Source organism: Polypterus senegalus, chromosome 8 (genome assembly GCF_016835505.1).
Source record: "Polypterus senegalus isolate Bchr_013 chromosome 8, ASM1683550v1, whole genome shotgun sequence".
NCBI classification, from domain to species: domain Eukaryota; kingdom Metazoa; phylum Chordata; class Cladistia; order Polypteriformes; family Polypteridae; genus Polypterus; species Polypterus senegalus.
Window position 1 is genome coordinate 56,071,313 of NC_053161.1, and position 17,481 is coordinate 56,088,793.

The window sequence follows — 17,481 nt, forward strand, 5'->3', positions numbered from 1 at the left end:
CACAGCCTTATTCCAAAATGTATTAAATTCATTTTTTTCCTCAGAATTCTACAAACAACACCCCATAATGACAACATGAAAATGTTTACATGAGATTTTTGCAAATTTATTAAAAATATAAAAACTGAGAAATCACATGTACATAAGTATTCACAGCCTTTGCTCAATACTTTGTTGATGCACCTTCTTTTTGAATATGATGCCACAAGCTTGGCACACCTATTCTTGGCCAGTTTTGCCCATTCCTTTTTGCAGCACCACTCAAGCTCCATCAGGTTGGATGGGAAGCGTCGGTGCACAGCCATTTTAAGATCTCTCCAGAGATGTTCAATCAGATTCAAGTCTGGGCTCTGACTGGGCCACTCAAGAACATTCATAGAGTTGTCCTGAAGCCACTCCTTTGATATCTTGACTGTGTGCTTAGGGTCGTTGTCCTGCTGAAAGATGAATCGTCGCCCCAGTCTTAGGTCAAGAGTGCTCTGGTGCAGGTTTTCATCCAGAATGTCTCTGTACATTGCTGCAGTCATCTTTCCCTTTATCCTGACTAGTCTCCCAGTTCCTGCCGCTGAAAAAACATCCCCACAGCATGATGCTGCCACCACCATGCTTCACTGTAGGGATGGTAATTGGCCTGGTGATGAGCGGTGCCTGGTTTCCTCCAAACGTGACGCCTGGCATTCACACCAAAGAGTTCAATCTTTGTCTCATCAGACCAGAGAATTTTGTTTCTCATGGTGTCTGAGAGTCCTTCAGGTGCCTTTTGGCAAACTCCAGGTGGGCTGCCATGTGCCTTTTACTAAGGAGTGGCTTCCGTCTGGCCACTCAACCATACAGGCCTGATTGGTGGATTGCTGCAGAGATGGTTGTCCTCCGGGAAGGTTCTCCTCTCTCCACAGAGGACCACTAGAGCTCTGACAGAGTGACCATCGGGTTCTTGGTCACCTCCCTGACTAGGGCACTTCTCCCCCGATCGCTCAGTTTAGATGGCCGGCCAGCTCTAGGAAGAGTCCTGGTGGTTTCAAATTTCTTCCCCTTATGGATGATGGAAGCCACTGTGCTCATTGGGACATTCAAAGCAGCAAAACTTTTTCTGTAACCTTCCCCAGATTTGTGCCTCGAGACAATCCTGTCTCAGGGGTCTACAGACAATTCCTTTGACTTCATGCTTGGTTTGTGCTCTGACATGAACTGTCAACTGTGGGACCTTATATAGACAGGTGTGTGCCTTTCCAAATCATGTCCAATCAACTGAATTTACCACAGGTGGACTCCAAATAAAGCTGCAGAAACATCTCAAGGATGATCAGGGGAAACAGGATGCACCTGAGCTCAATTTTGAGCTTCATGGCAAAGGCTGTGAATACTTATGTACATGTGCTTTCTCAATTTTTAAATTTGTAATAAATTTGCAAAAACCTCAAGTAAACTTTTTTCACGTTGTCATTATAGGGTGTTGTGTGTAGAATTCTGAGGAAAAAAAATGAATTTAATCCATTTTGGAATAAGGCTGTAACATAACAAAATGTGGAAAAAGTGATGCGCTGTGAATACTTTCTGGATGAACTGTATATATATATATATATATATATATATACACACAGAGTAACTTGGTTTACGAGTGTTTTGCAAGACGAGCAAAAATGTTTCATTGCAATGTCTTGCAATACGAGTAGTATGGATACACTTTGTCTGCTGAGCGTCATGTGATCACAACTGAGCTGATGGTTCTTCTCTCTCTCCTTATCTCGCTCGCTCGCTCAGCGCGTCTCTATCTCTCTCTCTCTCGCCCAACGTGTCTCTCTCTCTCCTTATCTTGCTCGCTCGCCCAGCGCATCTCTCTATCTCTCTCCTTATTTCGCTCGCTCGCTCGCCCAGCGTGCCTCTCTCTCTCCTTATCTCGCTCGCTCGCCCAGCGTGTCTCTCTCTCTCTCTCTCTCTGGCAATCGTCTCCTATTCTCCGTCTGAGTCTGTGTGCCTCACTCATATAGTCAACATCCTTACGAGCGTATACTGTTTACTACAGCATTGTGACTGTGTGTGTGTGCGCACTGTGAAGTGCGAGTCCCCATCTTGCTCCCCAAAACACGAAGCTGAGTCTCAGTACTTTAACACCAGCTTTATTCAGCTTGAAACAGCAACAGCGCTGTTATTTATTGTAGTGAGATCTTTATAATGTTCCTTGTATGACCCATTGATGACAGGCGCTTATAGCATATCTGCGATCTTTTTGGATGTGCTTATACGGCGAACTGCTACAGCGCTGGGAGACTGCGATTACTTTAGGACGCTCTTCCGCATGTCGTCCCGTTGGGTGGAATCCCACATGAGTTTAGAAACTCACACCAGCCATGATTCTTTTTAAAGGTAAAGTGCAGGTTAAATTGCATTATGTATTTTACTTTATATTTTGTATTAATCATTTTTATATGAATAGTTTTGGGTTGTGGAACGAATCATCTGAGTTTCCATTATTTCTTATGGGGAAATTCGCTTTGATATACGAGTGCTTTGGATTGCGAGAACGTTTTCCGGAACGAATTATGCTCGCAAACCGAGGTTCCACTGTGTATGTATATATATATCTATATAATACATATATACATATATAATACATATATATATATATAATACATATATAATATACACACACATATATGCTGTATATATGTGTGTGTGTGTGATATACATACATATACTGTATATACATATACGTACATATATACACACACATATATATTTACACATATATATTATACACATATACATATACCTACATATACATATTGTGCCAGATAACTAGGGACCTTGCCTCACCGGGACGCCTGGAACAAGGAAGGACCGGGAGAGGGGCAATATACTGTATTCCCCAGGACGTAACAGGGCAGCCTTCCTGGATTCCATCAGGGCCACAGATACAGAGCTGGGAAGCTCATTCCTCTGGGGGTCTGTGGCCGCCACCAGGGGGTGCCTGGGTGGTTCCTGAGCCATGGACTGCAACACTTCCACCACACAAGGAAGTTTTGCCGGAAGATCATCAAGGAGCACCTGCAGCACATCCGGGAGTGCCATAAAAGGGGCCGACTCACTCCATTCGGGGAGCCAGAGTCAGGTGGAAAAGGATGGAGCTTGCAGCGGGAGGAGTAGAGGTAGCAGAAGAGAAGGAAGTCTAAACAACTATGAGCTATATTGGGCTGAGTATCGTGTTGTGTTCTGTGCCCAGGAATAAAAAGAGGAGGACCCAGAAATGGAGGACCGAGTCTCCTAACAAGGCACAGTGTGAGCATGTGTGCTCACCTGCATTAAAGGGCTGCTCTCCGCAGTTGCGGAGAGAAGCCCTGATCCTGGCTGGCGATGAGGTGGAGCGGATTTATCCGTCCTGTTTCCATGTCCATAGTGAATGAAAAAACAGGGTGGACCTCACTGGTTGTGCATGATATAGTGACAGAGCCCAGGGTAATAGTCCGAGAATGCCCCTTTCGCCTTTCCGAGGCAAAAAGAGCAGAAGTAGAGCTGGAGATCAAATGAATACTGGAAGTAGATATAATAGAGGAGAGTCATAGTCCCTGGTCCAGTCCCATCATGTTGGTCGGTAAGCCTGACATGAGTTGGAGGTTTTGTAATGGTTTCTGTTGACTTAACCAGGTCTCCCAATTCAACGCCTACCCGATGCCATGCGTGGACGACCTCCTCGAGCAACTAGGGCACTCTAAATTCTTGACCATTCTTTAGATGACAAAAGGGTACTGGCAGGTTCCCTTAATGGTTTCCGCAAAGGAAAAGGCCGCGTTTAGCACCCCTAGTGGACACTGGCAGTATCATGTCCTTTCATTTGGGTTACATGGGGTCCTCGTGACCTTCCAGTGTCTGGTGGACAAAGTGCTCCAGCCTCATAACTCATACAGTGCTGCCAAACAGGATGATGTTATCATCTATTCCAGCACAAGAAGGGAACTACTACAGCAGGTACAAGCAGCATTGCGGATCCTAAGTGAAGCCAGCCTACGAATTAATCCAAAGAAATGTTTCTTCGGGTTAACAAGGGCCAAATATTTGGGCTACCTAGTGGGCTGGGGTACTGTACGACCACAGTGTTTGAAAGTTAATGACATTTTGAAATGGCCCCATCCAAGAACCAAGTGGCAAGTTCAAGCCTTTTTAGGACTAGCTGGCTACTATTGCCGGTTTGTGCCCTGCTTTTCCTAGAGAGTGGCGCCCTTGGCAAACCTCACAAAGAACAGGTGCCCGAATCATGTGGTATGGGATGCTAATCAGAAGCTGCATTTAGTGACTTGAAACAGGCCCTTACGTCAGCTCCAATACTGAAAACTCCTGACTTTTCTTTATCGTTTATCCACCAGACAGATGTTTTGGAAACACGGGTCATGGTGCTGTGTTGAGCCAATGCATCAATGGAGTTGAACACCCCGTCATGTATCTTAGCCGGAAAATATTGGACCACGAAACCAAGTATGTGGCAGTGGAGTGGGAAGCTCTAGCGGTTACATGGGTGATCATCCAGCTGAGGTACTACCTCTTGGGCCCGGAGTTCACCATTGTGACAGACCATGCGCCCCTACAGTGGATGGCCTTGCACAAGGAGTCGAATCCACAGGTCACAAGGTGGTTCTTGGACCTACAGCCGCACAGGTTTTCTGTCCTTTACTGCCAGGGTAGCCTGCAGGCCAATGTCAATGCCCTTTCGAGGTGTCACAACCTCTTGTCCAGGTACGCCCGACCCAATGGGTATGGGCTTCCATTTCACACACGTGCACTTGGGAGTCAACCAAAGGGACCATAAAACGGCAATCCCACACCAGGCTGGGGGGTTGTGCTAAACCTTTCTATTTTCTCTCAGCAGACCAAATACCACAAATCCTTCCTGTCCCGGCCCCAAGGATGTCACTTCCTGGGAACAGACTATAAAAACCCATCATGCTTCATATCTAGTCAGTTCTACTTTGGACTCAAACCGGTATACATTGTACTCAAGTAAAAGCCTTTTGCAGCTAGGTAAACTATACGGGTGGCTGCCCCAAACCTTTGTTGTGTGTCCAGTCGTTTATTTCACAATATATATAAAAATATATATACACATATATATATACATATATATACACACACACACACACATATATATACATGTATATATATATATATATATATATATATATATATATACACACATATACAGTATATATACAGGGTGGTCCAGATCTAATTATGCAGATCCAGATTGTCTGGATGACTTTGATTTATGCGGGGATGATTCCAGTTCGGCGCAAAGACGATTCTTCATGTCATCAGTTCTCACACTTCTCGCTGGTCCAGGATTTTTCGGGTTATAGTTATAGCGTAATGAAAATTGCATAATTAGATCTGGACCACCCTATATACATACACACATATATACATAATATACACACATATATATATATATTAGTACAACGGGCGCTGAAAATGCACATTTTCACTCTCTTATTTCAATCTGCAGGTGGCATCTGTAATTGTAGATGTCTTATTATGTGGCATTATTGGAGAGCCATCTGCAGATACAGATGTGTCAATGGAGACCACTGCATAGGAATCAGGTAAAACACTTTATGTCTTCCGAGTGAAATAACCCTGCTAATACAACACAGACAGTTACTAATAGGTGGGTAGGAAGTTGGGTCATATGACTCCGTATCATTGAGTTCAACAGGTGGAAGATTATTATGCTTGTTATGTAGCGCAACATATGCAATCACAAGGCTGCAAACCTTTATTGGCTGGTAGAGCAGCTTCTCATCTGATGCATCCAGACGCTGTCACCTGCATTTCAGGAGTCCTATGCACCACTACTCTGTGCTCCAGAGGTCTGGGAAAGGTGTAATGTGCCAGCATCTGAGTGGGTTCTGTTTGTATATAACCATTTGCATGTTCTTCAAGTATGTTAAAAAAAACTATTAGGTTATGAATAAGCTGTAGAGTGCAATATTAAAAGCTTTGTGTACATAGGGAGTGAATCACACCTGTGCTTTACTGTGCTTTGGTTTCTAATCTTGAGAAGTGACAACAGGTAGCCAATATAAATGGATGAAAAAACAAAAACGCTCTTCAGTGCAAATACACAGCATTGTCCCTCTTAAAAGGGAACTAAAATAGACCCTGTACATCATATTCATCACTTTTGAGCTTGAATATGTTTGTTGCATCAACAAACATTATAACAACAGTTTGGTGATATTAATTAGTATATGCATGTGTAGTCATTTAGCTGGTTTGGCTGCAGTTCTCTGCTTGATCATTTGTATTTATTTTTTATATGTTTATTATTTTACTATTATATATTTACTAGGGTGGGATGCCCCCTTGAATGCCTATGGTGGCCCAACCCCTTTCGATAAGCTGACTTTGCTCGCTATTGGTCCACTATCAAAACTCCCAGAATCCCTGAGATTAATTTATAGTTATAGCAAATGTTAAACCTATTTAGAGCGTAGATTATTATATTTTAGTTTTATTTAATAAGTCCCAGCTTTTGCATGGAATGTCACAAATGCACATTTCAGACCTCTTTTTGTGCATACGCAAGTTTTAATAAAACGCAGTCAGGAACGATTCCAGTTCAAGCTGATCTGTCATGTTAATTAAAGTTGCACACCTAATCCTCAAAATACCTATTAAATGGAATTAATTTGAGAACCAAGAATACAATATTTAAAAAGATTTTTCTTTCCCTTGCTCAAAAAAAAAAAAAATACTAAGCTTAATATAGCTCTGGTGACATATACACACATCACACCTCCCAGGAAATTCTGGGTACTACCATCATGAAAACTCCCAATGAAAATGCTCTGAAATGTCAGCGCCCATACCAAAACAAAGATGTTGTCATGGCCTACTGCTAACATTTTTCAGCTTTTTCAAAATGATTTGAAACCAAAAATGAAAAAACTTTTTCAAAAGCCTAGAGTTCAAAACCAGATGCTTAAAACTAAGAATAAAAAAAACTGCTGATCATAAAATACTTTACTCGTGCACTTCTGTGGTCCAGGAGGGCCACCTTGTCTGCCACTTCATTACATGCTGCTAATTTGCTGGGTTACGCTGCCCTTCCTTTCTATACAGTATATGTTCTGAATTGAAGCCAGAAGCTGAGGTACACAGTAGTTGTGACTGGCCATATGACAATCAGTGCCAATCATGTGGCCCTCATTTCCTCAGTCACATCAAGCAGTCAAGGCTAAACCTCTGAACTCCCTCATCAAGGAGACAGACAGATACACTGGACAGAAGGACAGTCACATTGATAGTAAAGGAAAAGCACCTTGTGATGTTGCATGGTGTTACTAACAACAATTAAAGTAAAGATTTTGTAATAAATGCACATGTGGTGCTATAAGGTAACGCTACTGTCTGTCAATTCTGGGAGAGATTTGTTCAGATCCAGGGTCAGCCAGTGCCTCTGTGGAGTTTGCATATTTGTTTTTGTGTTACCTTTTTTTGAGTACGTTCTGCCTAAAAGTGTGAATGTTAGCTCATTTTCTTTACTGTAAATCAGCCCTGAATTGGTAAGTGTGAATGTGTACCATGAACTTACATCGGAGAGCCTGAAATGGAGTAAGTGGGTTTAAAAAACGGTGGATGTCTTACTAACACACAATCAGGTACAAACCCTCCAAAAACTATGTACATACAATATATACAAATATATACAGGGATGGGCAGAAGTAGGTGTACAGTTGTTCCTATGGAAAAAGACATGCAGGTTATGATTATTACAATCGCTTTATTAACTTTATTGATTCAAAAGAATGTCACAATGGCACAGTGAACTTAGGTATAATAAATAAATCTCTCTATTGTAAAAAAAAAAAATCTTGGGAGGGAAACTAGGGAGACAAGACGTGATCTTCTCGGAAGACAATCTGAAGTCCCGCGAGAGACACTTTAACGTTATGCGAGACAAGGCAGTGAGACAACATTTAAAACAAGTTCACTGACATCTAACCTAGCAGTTGTTGGAAAACTTTTGGCAGACACACTTCATGTGCACCCAGCTCTTAAAACAACGACAAGCAGACCATGCAGCTCGCCAGCAGCAACAAGCCAGCAGATGATCTGAGCACTTTTCCTTAGTGTGCGTTCAGCCCCCCATCCTCCCCCACAACGTGAGCGAAAGAGACACGAAGTGGCAAAAGGACAGCTGCTGTACAGGCTTTTAAATGATCAACACGAAGCGCGACAAGCAGAACACGCAGCTCGCCAGCAGCAGCAGAAAGACAGCACCTGATCAGACAGCATCTCCTTAGCGTATGTTCAGCTAAGCAGTGTTATACATCCTGCGAGAAAAAGATGTAACCACACCCCGAGCCGGAAATAAGGTGGAAGTATTGTTTTTACAGTAAGTAAGAGTGAAAAATAATCCATATGTAACAATTCCCATGAAAATAAAAATCTCTTTAAATTGTATATCCGGTAAACCAAACCCGGGGGGTGGACAGAGCGCCCTAGTAATAATACAAGAATAAACTCTGTGTTTCACGTACTCAAAACTGTTAACCTACTTTTTCCACTGCCCTGCATATCTATATGCACAAAGGTATATACATTGATACATACAATAGATATACACTTGTGTCAATCTGCTAAGAGTTTCCCCTCACAGCAGTCTCTTCAGTATCACAATATCTACGGACAAGTTTTGCACAACAACATAAAAATACAGCTAAGAATAGAATCAATAAAATTACAAATGAACTTGTAACAAATATTAAAAAGTCAAATGGAAAGATACAACTATTGTATTTAATGTAGTCTTGCTTGTTTTCTTTCAGCTTTGTGGTAATCATTTCCCTGCATACTGTAAGTACAGTATATAAGTATTTGATTGAACAAAATTCCAGAGAGCATATAATGTGAAACATACATAAAGGAAAGGACACAACACTAGCTGTGTTTCCCCAGCTCATCCAGAAAATTTCATGAAAGTGTGGGCCTCAGTTATAGTGCTTTTCTGCATAAAATATCCATCCATCCATCCATTATCCAACCCGCTATATCCTAACTACAGGGTCACGGGGGTCTGCTGGAGCCAATCCCAGCCAACACAGGGCGCAAGGCAGGAAATAAACCCTGGGCAGGGCGCGCACACACACACAAACCAAGCACACACACACTAGGGACAATTTAGAATCACCAATGCACCTAACCTGCATGTCTTTGGACTGTGGGTGGAAACAAGAGTACCTAGAGGAAACCCACACAGGGTGGACCTGGGAAGCAAACCTGGGTCTCCTTACTGCGAAGCAGCAGTGCTACCACTGAGCCACCATGCCGCCCTGTATAAAATATTTTAAGTTTTTTTCATTTTGCTGGTCAAGGGCTAATATTATTGGCAGGCTGTGTGTTGTAGTGGTTAAGGCCTTGGACTTCAAACCCTGAGGTTGTGGGTTCAAATCCTGCTACCCTGTGTGACCATGAATAAGTCACTTGACCTGCTTGGCCGTATTATTTTATGCTGATGTACTGTTTTAGGGGGAAATTGATGACATATGTTCAATGTCCCTATCCAAGATATACACTGTCAGCCCGATTTTTCTTCTGGTTATTTACATATTGTCATTTTCATTACTACCTGCAGATGATGTGCAGCTGCCAAAATAGTACTATTTGCTGCATTTTTTAATTAAATAACTTAGTGATATTAATCCAATTTTAATTCTGATACCATTCTGCATGGTGTCAGATATTAAGGTTTTCAAATAACAGCTCTGAATTTAAGAATGTAAGCCTGTTCTCATCAAAATTGTTCTGATAAGATGGATTTTATATACCGTATATCTTCCAATAGTAGCCCCGACGTTTATTCAAAAAATTATTCGGACGCCCCGGCGTTTCAAAGAGACCAGCGGTTGTTGACGACCGGCTATTATTCGCCGCAGACGGAATGGAGATGGGTAAACGGGGTTCATTTGGCAGTAAAATACGGTATGGTACCGTATTTACGGTCACAAAATGTAGGCAACAACACCGCATGAACATTTCAGGATTTAATGAAATTATCAGTACAGCAGTACGGTCTTATTAAAGCAGTATACGGTACTACCGTAAGCATGAAAAACGGGTACGGTAGACGTCAACTCTCTTGCCAATGATGCCATCAGCACTGGCCTGCACCAGTCCGAATTTCGCACAAAAGCGCTCATCAGCCCGACAAGTCCCCTGCGGAACATAAGGAAATGCAATAAGCTCCAAACTCACGCATATACGTATACATTACAACATGAGACTGGATAAGATACAATAAAGTACAGTACTTACCATCTACTCGTCGTCTGAATAGGTAATGATTGCTTCATTATTTGCGAGTTCTTCTTCATCTTCCTCTTCTTGTGATGGCAATACAGGTACTCCCATTGCTTGTTGTCGCGCAGTAATCAGTTTTTCACTCCCAGCATGGCATGGCTGGCCCTCCTTAAAGCAATGGATAAGATGGTCCTCAGATCCATCGCATGCATTGATGATTCCACAATCCTTGAAGGATTTTCTTATCATTTCTGGGGTGATTATTTGCCAAGCTGATATTATCCACGTTACTAACAAACGTAGTGCCGGCGCTTTCAAATTTCCGCCAGCTGTAAACCCCTTATCGTCTTCCCCTGCTATCCAATTATCATACAACTCTCGAAGCTTGTCTTTGAGGGGCTTGTTCCAAACAACATCAGCAGGTTAGATGTACTTGGTGCAACCACCAGGGATAACTACAGTTGACATTTTATATTTCTTTAGTTCTTGTTTCATTTCCTCACTGATGTGACAGCGGTAAGCGTCCCAGACAAGAAGTCTCTTTCGGAAACAGAAAACACAGCAAACTTTTTGCAACCACATTATTGTTAATTCCTGATTTATCCATCAGTTTGTTGAGGTCGCTACCACAGCTTCTTGGACATCCTGTAGTCTTACCACTTCTCGCTTTGCGCCCTGAAACAAAATAAATGGCTTCAATTTTATCCCATCTGCTTTTGCTGCCAATGTGAGAGTGAAATGAGATTTCCAGAAGTTTTTAATGTAACACTCCTATTGCCAGTTGGTTCGACTGTTGTAGAACCAGGCATGTTGAACCAAGTAGATGTCTCGTCCATTCTAATGATTTCGCCGTCCTTAACTCCATCTGCAGCTCGCTGATTAGCAACCCACATCATAAAAGAGACAAGCTTGTCAATAACTTGTTCTGGATCCTTCTGCGCCAGCGATGTCTTCCGACGGAGAGATAAATGATGGTGTTTCATAAATTTGTCAAGCCAGCCAGCACTGGCTACGAACATTTCTTTTCCTTTTGAAGCATCATCAATCTCCGTATCAAAAATCCTCTTCACTTTCATGCGGACCATTTTCCTGGAGACACGTGCACCTTTCAGTCTTTGTTCAATAATCCATGTTAACACCAGTTCATCTAATTCTTCGCTCACTTTCTTAGCTCCTCCACCAGGCAATCGTTTACTTCCGGCACCTTTTTCTGCCGCCGTTTCCTCAATATCAGTCATCTGCTTGTGCCATTCTCGGATACTTTTTGGATCCACCCCAAAATGTCATGCAGCTTCTTCGCCTGAATGTTCTTTTGCGTATGTTACCGCACTGAGTTTGAATGCTAAATCAAACGACTGTTTCCTTCCCATCGCTCACACTACAAACATGGGCCACAAGAACACAGTGACACGAACAGACACCTGCATGACCCTTCCAAAGGCAAAAGTGTCAGTGGAGGTAAAGGTTAACAGGTCACCGAGGAAGAGGGCGCAGAGGTTTTCATGTGATTATGTACTGTCTGTCCGGCCACAATACAGCCACTTCTTCCTTGGTCAGAAGAGAGAATTAACATGTTGAAGATGGCATTTTCATGTTCTTCCCGCCACCTCTGCCCTCCCTGTGGGGTTATGATTGACGTGGAGATGAAAGTGCAAAATGTACACAAAGACATTTCTTTTTAACTTTCTCCCTTCCTCGATAGCATCCAACGACAAAACATTTTTGACACAAAAAAGGTACTTACCGTATGATTCACTGCAGGAGGGTGGTAGCCCAGGTGGTACGAAAAGAGGATTAGCGTACGTAAAAGGCGGTGGGTCATTTGAGATTGGCGTTTACTACAGACTGCCGCTTAAAGGAGACCGGCTACTATTAGAGACCGGCGTCTATTTGTCGCAACATCTCTTCAAACCCAGTGTTTATTGGAAACAGACGTCAATAAGAAGCCGGCCACTACTAGAAGATATACGGTATATATTCTAAAGGAGACACAATGTGAAAGAGTTGGGGCACCACTATGATGACTCTGTATAATTAGAAGCAAAAATAAACAATGAAAACAGGCAATAAATGCAGAGTCGTCTTTTTAGACTGGGGTTCAGGACAGAACTGACTACCAGATGGATGAACTGATGGTCATATGGTTTTCAGTCTTGAGGGGGCGGGCCGAGGAGGGTGGACAATGGAAGTGAATGGCGATCAGTCTTCTGTTCTGCTAAAGGAGGAAGAGAGAAAGCTTTACCAAACAGTGCCATCCCTGGTCCGGCAGGTAATTAGCATCACCAGAGCCTTTAATCTATCTCCCAAGCTCATGCGTGTCACCATATATAATCTAGGACTTATTTGCGCAAGCTTGGGGAGTGTCTCACAGGTATTAGTTCAGGTTATCATAGAAGGAAGAGAAAGAGTGAAGCACTGTCACTAACATAGTTTCTATTTCCTCTAGTGTGGAAGAGAATATGAATTATATCACTTCCGGTGTCCAATCGTTACAAGGCCCACCTTTTCTGTTCACTTGGATATATAAATCGCTGCTCAACCAGAAGCAGGTTTTTTTTGGGGGACCTGCTTTAGAAGAAGAGGACAGAGTTCAGACTCTGAAAGCATTGTTTTCTCAGCCATAAGCTCAGATTAACCACAACAACAATGACATTAAGGATGGGAGAAAAAAGATTAAAGTTGAAACAGAAGTAACTTGAGGTCGCCTTTCGTTGTTTTTATTCAATTAATTTTGAAATGCTAGGGCTTTCTGACGCATGTCTTGCTAACTTGGCTGATCACAGCTGACTGCCTGTTCTGGGATTTAAAGAGGACAGTAATCAGAAGTTGCGGGACAAGATGCAGTTTCAAGGGCTTAATTATTCATCTGGCTCCTCAAAATTATACCAGCTGCAGGTGAAAGATGAGAAGTGCTAGCTTGCTCTCACTCTCTTCCCCAGCATATGTCTTCATATGACTTCACCTTTGATAAGTTAGTCAAATTAATAGGCCTGTAGTAGTTAGGAAGTGTTCCCAAACAAGTTTGTCAGTAAGACTGGCAACACTAGGCATAGGGCACTGAATTTTGAAACCAAGATAAGTCCCTGACCGTCTTTACAGAATTACCACAAACCATTGGGTTTGGGCATAAGAACAATGGGGCTAGACTATGGGCTCTTACTAGCTTAATTTCACAAAAGGTTAAAGTTTTTCTGTATGTTTTGTTTGAGCAATCTTTGGTGTATAACCTTCAGATCTATGCTGGTACCATGACAGGTCAGGTGAATAATATTTGCTACTTTGTTCAAGACCTCGTATAGTTGCCATTTTGTCTCAAGGATGACTAGTTCCTAAATTGATATCTTAGAATATAACAAAAGGGCTGATGGCCCAGTGTGGGGAGTCTTCTTTCTTGCATTCCCTGCTGTTAACAGGTTTGCAAGATATGTCTGTTCTTGGGGTCTTCTGTCTGTCTGCTTGACAATGAACTTTACTTGTCTCTTATGTTGCTTGATCTGATATAACTCTTGCTAGTATACAAAGAACTATGCAATGTGATGCTGTGGTTGTTAAGCTGGCTCTGCATTCACTGGGAATTTTCAAGTTGCTCACACACCAGGGCAGCAGAGCTTCGGAAATCAGTCATGCAATTGTGTGACATGTGACAAGACCTTGTTTAGTTTGTAAACATTCTGCTACCGACCTTCTTTGACTAGGTCAAGGATGCCCCAATGTTATCTTCTATACAACAACCTGAAGGACAAAGCCCTGTGGGTCCTTGTGTTATGCAAACACGGTAGAATCAGTCGTTCCTAATTCTTCCCATTTGTCTGTGTAAGCTAACAAAGTACCTGTTTAAGTCTCCGGTGAGTTTTTCCATTAGGTCATGTTTGTGAGGACTATAAACAGATCCTTTAATAAGTTGCTGGAGTTTGTCCGTCCGTTTAAATGCATAAAGGGTTTTCCCTAGTCCGTGAGTATTTGTTGGGAATGTCTACCCATGTAAGCTCCTCTTCTAAGCAATATGGCTTTGGAGTATCAAGTTATATAATCATGGAAGATGTGATCATGCTTGTGAGTAGAAGCTTCCAGTGGACCTGCTATATTTATAAGTATGTGGTGATAGGAGATATCAACTAATCCCTTCTTCTATTTCACTGAGTTAATCAATAATTGTGTATCATGAAATGCAGCCCTTGTAGAATGGTCTGTATGGTAGGTTGCCCATTCACTGATATTAGTGCATCTTAAGCATGTTTATTACAGTCATCATTCTAATGTTCTCTTTCGAACAGAGTGCTCAAAGGTTTACATTTTAACAGTTCGATATGCACTGTTTCTACTGCTGTGTGAGGTCTGGTGGTACCACCTAGGCGGTTTCAGTAGTGGAGGCATGGATTTTGTCATTTTGTACATTCCCACCCTTCATTCTACACTTGCCCACAAACCATACCCCATAGGGAGGGCCTGTCTACTCAACTTGTATCAGCACGGTCACTCCCACTTCTCCAAGTGTGCTGGATTCCAGAGTTGGTGTTCTTCTTTTAGGTTCAGGCCAGACTCTTCATAATATGACTCTATAGAATGTGACCAGCAGGATTACAGCTCTGACTCTCCATACTGAACCACTAAAAGAGACATAGAGAGACACCGATGGATATGAGCAGTTGTTTTCATGGTACAAGTAAGAGGGGTCAAGTATTTTATATATTGTTATGGAAGCACACACTGGGGGCAGTGATGATGGTTATGTTGCTTTCAGAGTCTAGCAGCACTTTATTTCCATCAAGGACCACTGACTCATACTAAGTGTGACAGAGAGATAAAGAATCAGACAATGCTAGCGCAAAATGTCTTTCCTTGGCTTAGTAAATACACTTCATAAGACTGTCTACCTGTGGACAATGGGCAATGCTTTCAGTGCAGTGACCCCATCCATACCATCTTAAGGTCCATGCAACTCTTTTGGCCATCTTTTTCTCCTGTCCTAGTAGTTCTTTTTTTGGAGAATTTGAAGGCATCCCAATGTCTATCTACCAGCTTGAAAAATATCTACATTATTCCAGCCTTGTTTCAACATGGGGCCTGTGAAGGTAATCGGGGAGAGCTTCTACCAGGTATTCGGAAAGCCATAAGCTCAACTATCTGTTCACACACATGTGAGTGTGGCTGTAACCACTTTGATAATACAGCCCCTAAAGTCGAATACTTGGGCCTATACAGGATGGACTGATTTGAATCACCAATGTTTTCATCAATGGGAATGCACATTGTGGGTAACACCATAATGCACAAATATCTGTTAAAGACGAGATCCACACCATGATCATAAAAGGCCTGCAGGGCTTCCCTAAACAAAAACAGGGTAAGCAGATGTGCCCAGTTTCATTGAGTAGAGTGATATTTGGTGCCTGACCTCTGAAATACTAATAGTTCATCCATAATATACTCTTTTGTTCTCAAGACTGAGAGTTGTTAAGCGAAAATTCACTTCTCTGGTCCGAGTACGGTTTTCTGCCTCTCTTCATGTCTTTACCTCTTCCAGTAGAATTTGTTGCATGGCGACTCCAAATGTTGCTCCTTATTCTGAAGGACTTACAGTACTATTTTCAGGCTGGTTTGATCTGTTATTACAACGTAAATTCTGTTGACTATGCCAATCCGAGTCCCTGGGGAAACTTGGATCATCACAGCCGACCCATTTAATAACAGAGGGAAACAAAAGATTCATGTAGAAACGAAAGTAGCTGGTTTGTTGTTTGTTGCTTTGAAATAGAAAAGCTTTCCGAAGCACACACCTTGATTTTTATCACTGTTGATATCGATAGTCTCTGGTCTGGGGTTTAAATAGCACAGTGGCAGGAAGTCACTGGACAAGAAGTAGGCTTTGGAGGCTTTGTTGTTTATCCAGTTGGTTAAAATTTAATCTGGCTGTGGACAAAGGTATTTTTATAATTATCCAGCTTAATAAAAGAATAAGGCTCTGTCTGTGTGTGCCCGTTCAGTTGCTTTGTCTCTGTCAGTCTAAAACATGGTGCACTGCAAACATTTTAGTAATAAAATGCAATTTGTGGCCATGTTAAAAATAAAATAACTTTTCTGTTGGCACAAAAACATACTGCTAGATTACATAGGCTTTAGCAAAATCAGGGAGAACAAAATGAAAAGAAACATCAGGAGATGAGAGAAAATTGCCCAGGTTTTGCCTAAAAAGAAAGATGTTTAATGCAGAGCTCACAGTGTCTTATGAATTGGAAGTTTATTTGTTGCTGCGTGTTTTTTTTGTGTTTAGTTACTATTGCAATAAAGCTATTCATTTCAACACAGTTTTGTTTTGCTCTGATCATCTACACTATTGAAGTATCCTCTCATCATTGTCCAAGTGACTTGATATTTAAAATCTAATTTTTAGTGGCTAGTGCTCTAAAATTCTCTGGAAGTCATGATGTTTTTGGCTTTAATTATCATTTTGGGTTTTATTTATTTATTTTTATTTTCTTTGTGATTTTTCTGTTTCGACTTTAGCCTGTTTATTTATTCCTTTTATTTCCTTGTCATTAGCACAAATCTTTTTTCTTTCTTTTGCCTTGTAAAATGATGTCAAAACCAACACCTAATGGGCATAAAAACCAAACGCTTGACCATGGACGAAAAAGCAGGCACACAGATATAAAAGTTGTTCAAAACACAAAGAAAATAATGTGCAAAAACAAAACAGCAAAGGCCACTGTGAAAAAGAAAAAAACACAAAAATGTCAGACCTGTTCATTTTGTAATCTTTCATGCTGAGTTAACTTATAATTACCAGTTAACCTAACATGCATGTCTCATTGGTGGCTTTTGAAAAATGATCAGCAGACGGGATGATTTCGTGCAGGCCTGGAGCAATGGGACTTGTCACCCACATGACATCACATGCCAATCATAAGGCCACACCCATCACAACACCACCCACCCCCCCCCTTGGACTGTAGCCATCTTTGATCACACAAGGATGCCAACCAATACAAAATAAACATTTAGTCCCAATTGCTAATTCTAATTAATTTCTTACTCCCACTAAGAAATTACATTTTACAGAAGGACAGAGAGTGGCATTAGTTGCATGTTGATTAGCAATGCAAGTAAGAATTTCACTGTACTCTGGACAGTTAACAATAATGACCCAGTAAACCCTATCTTCACCAGTCACCACAAAGTATTTAAATAACA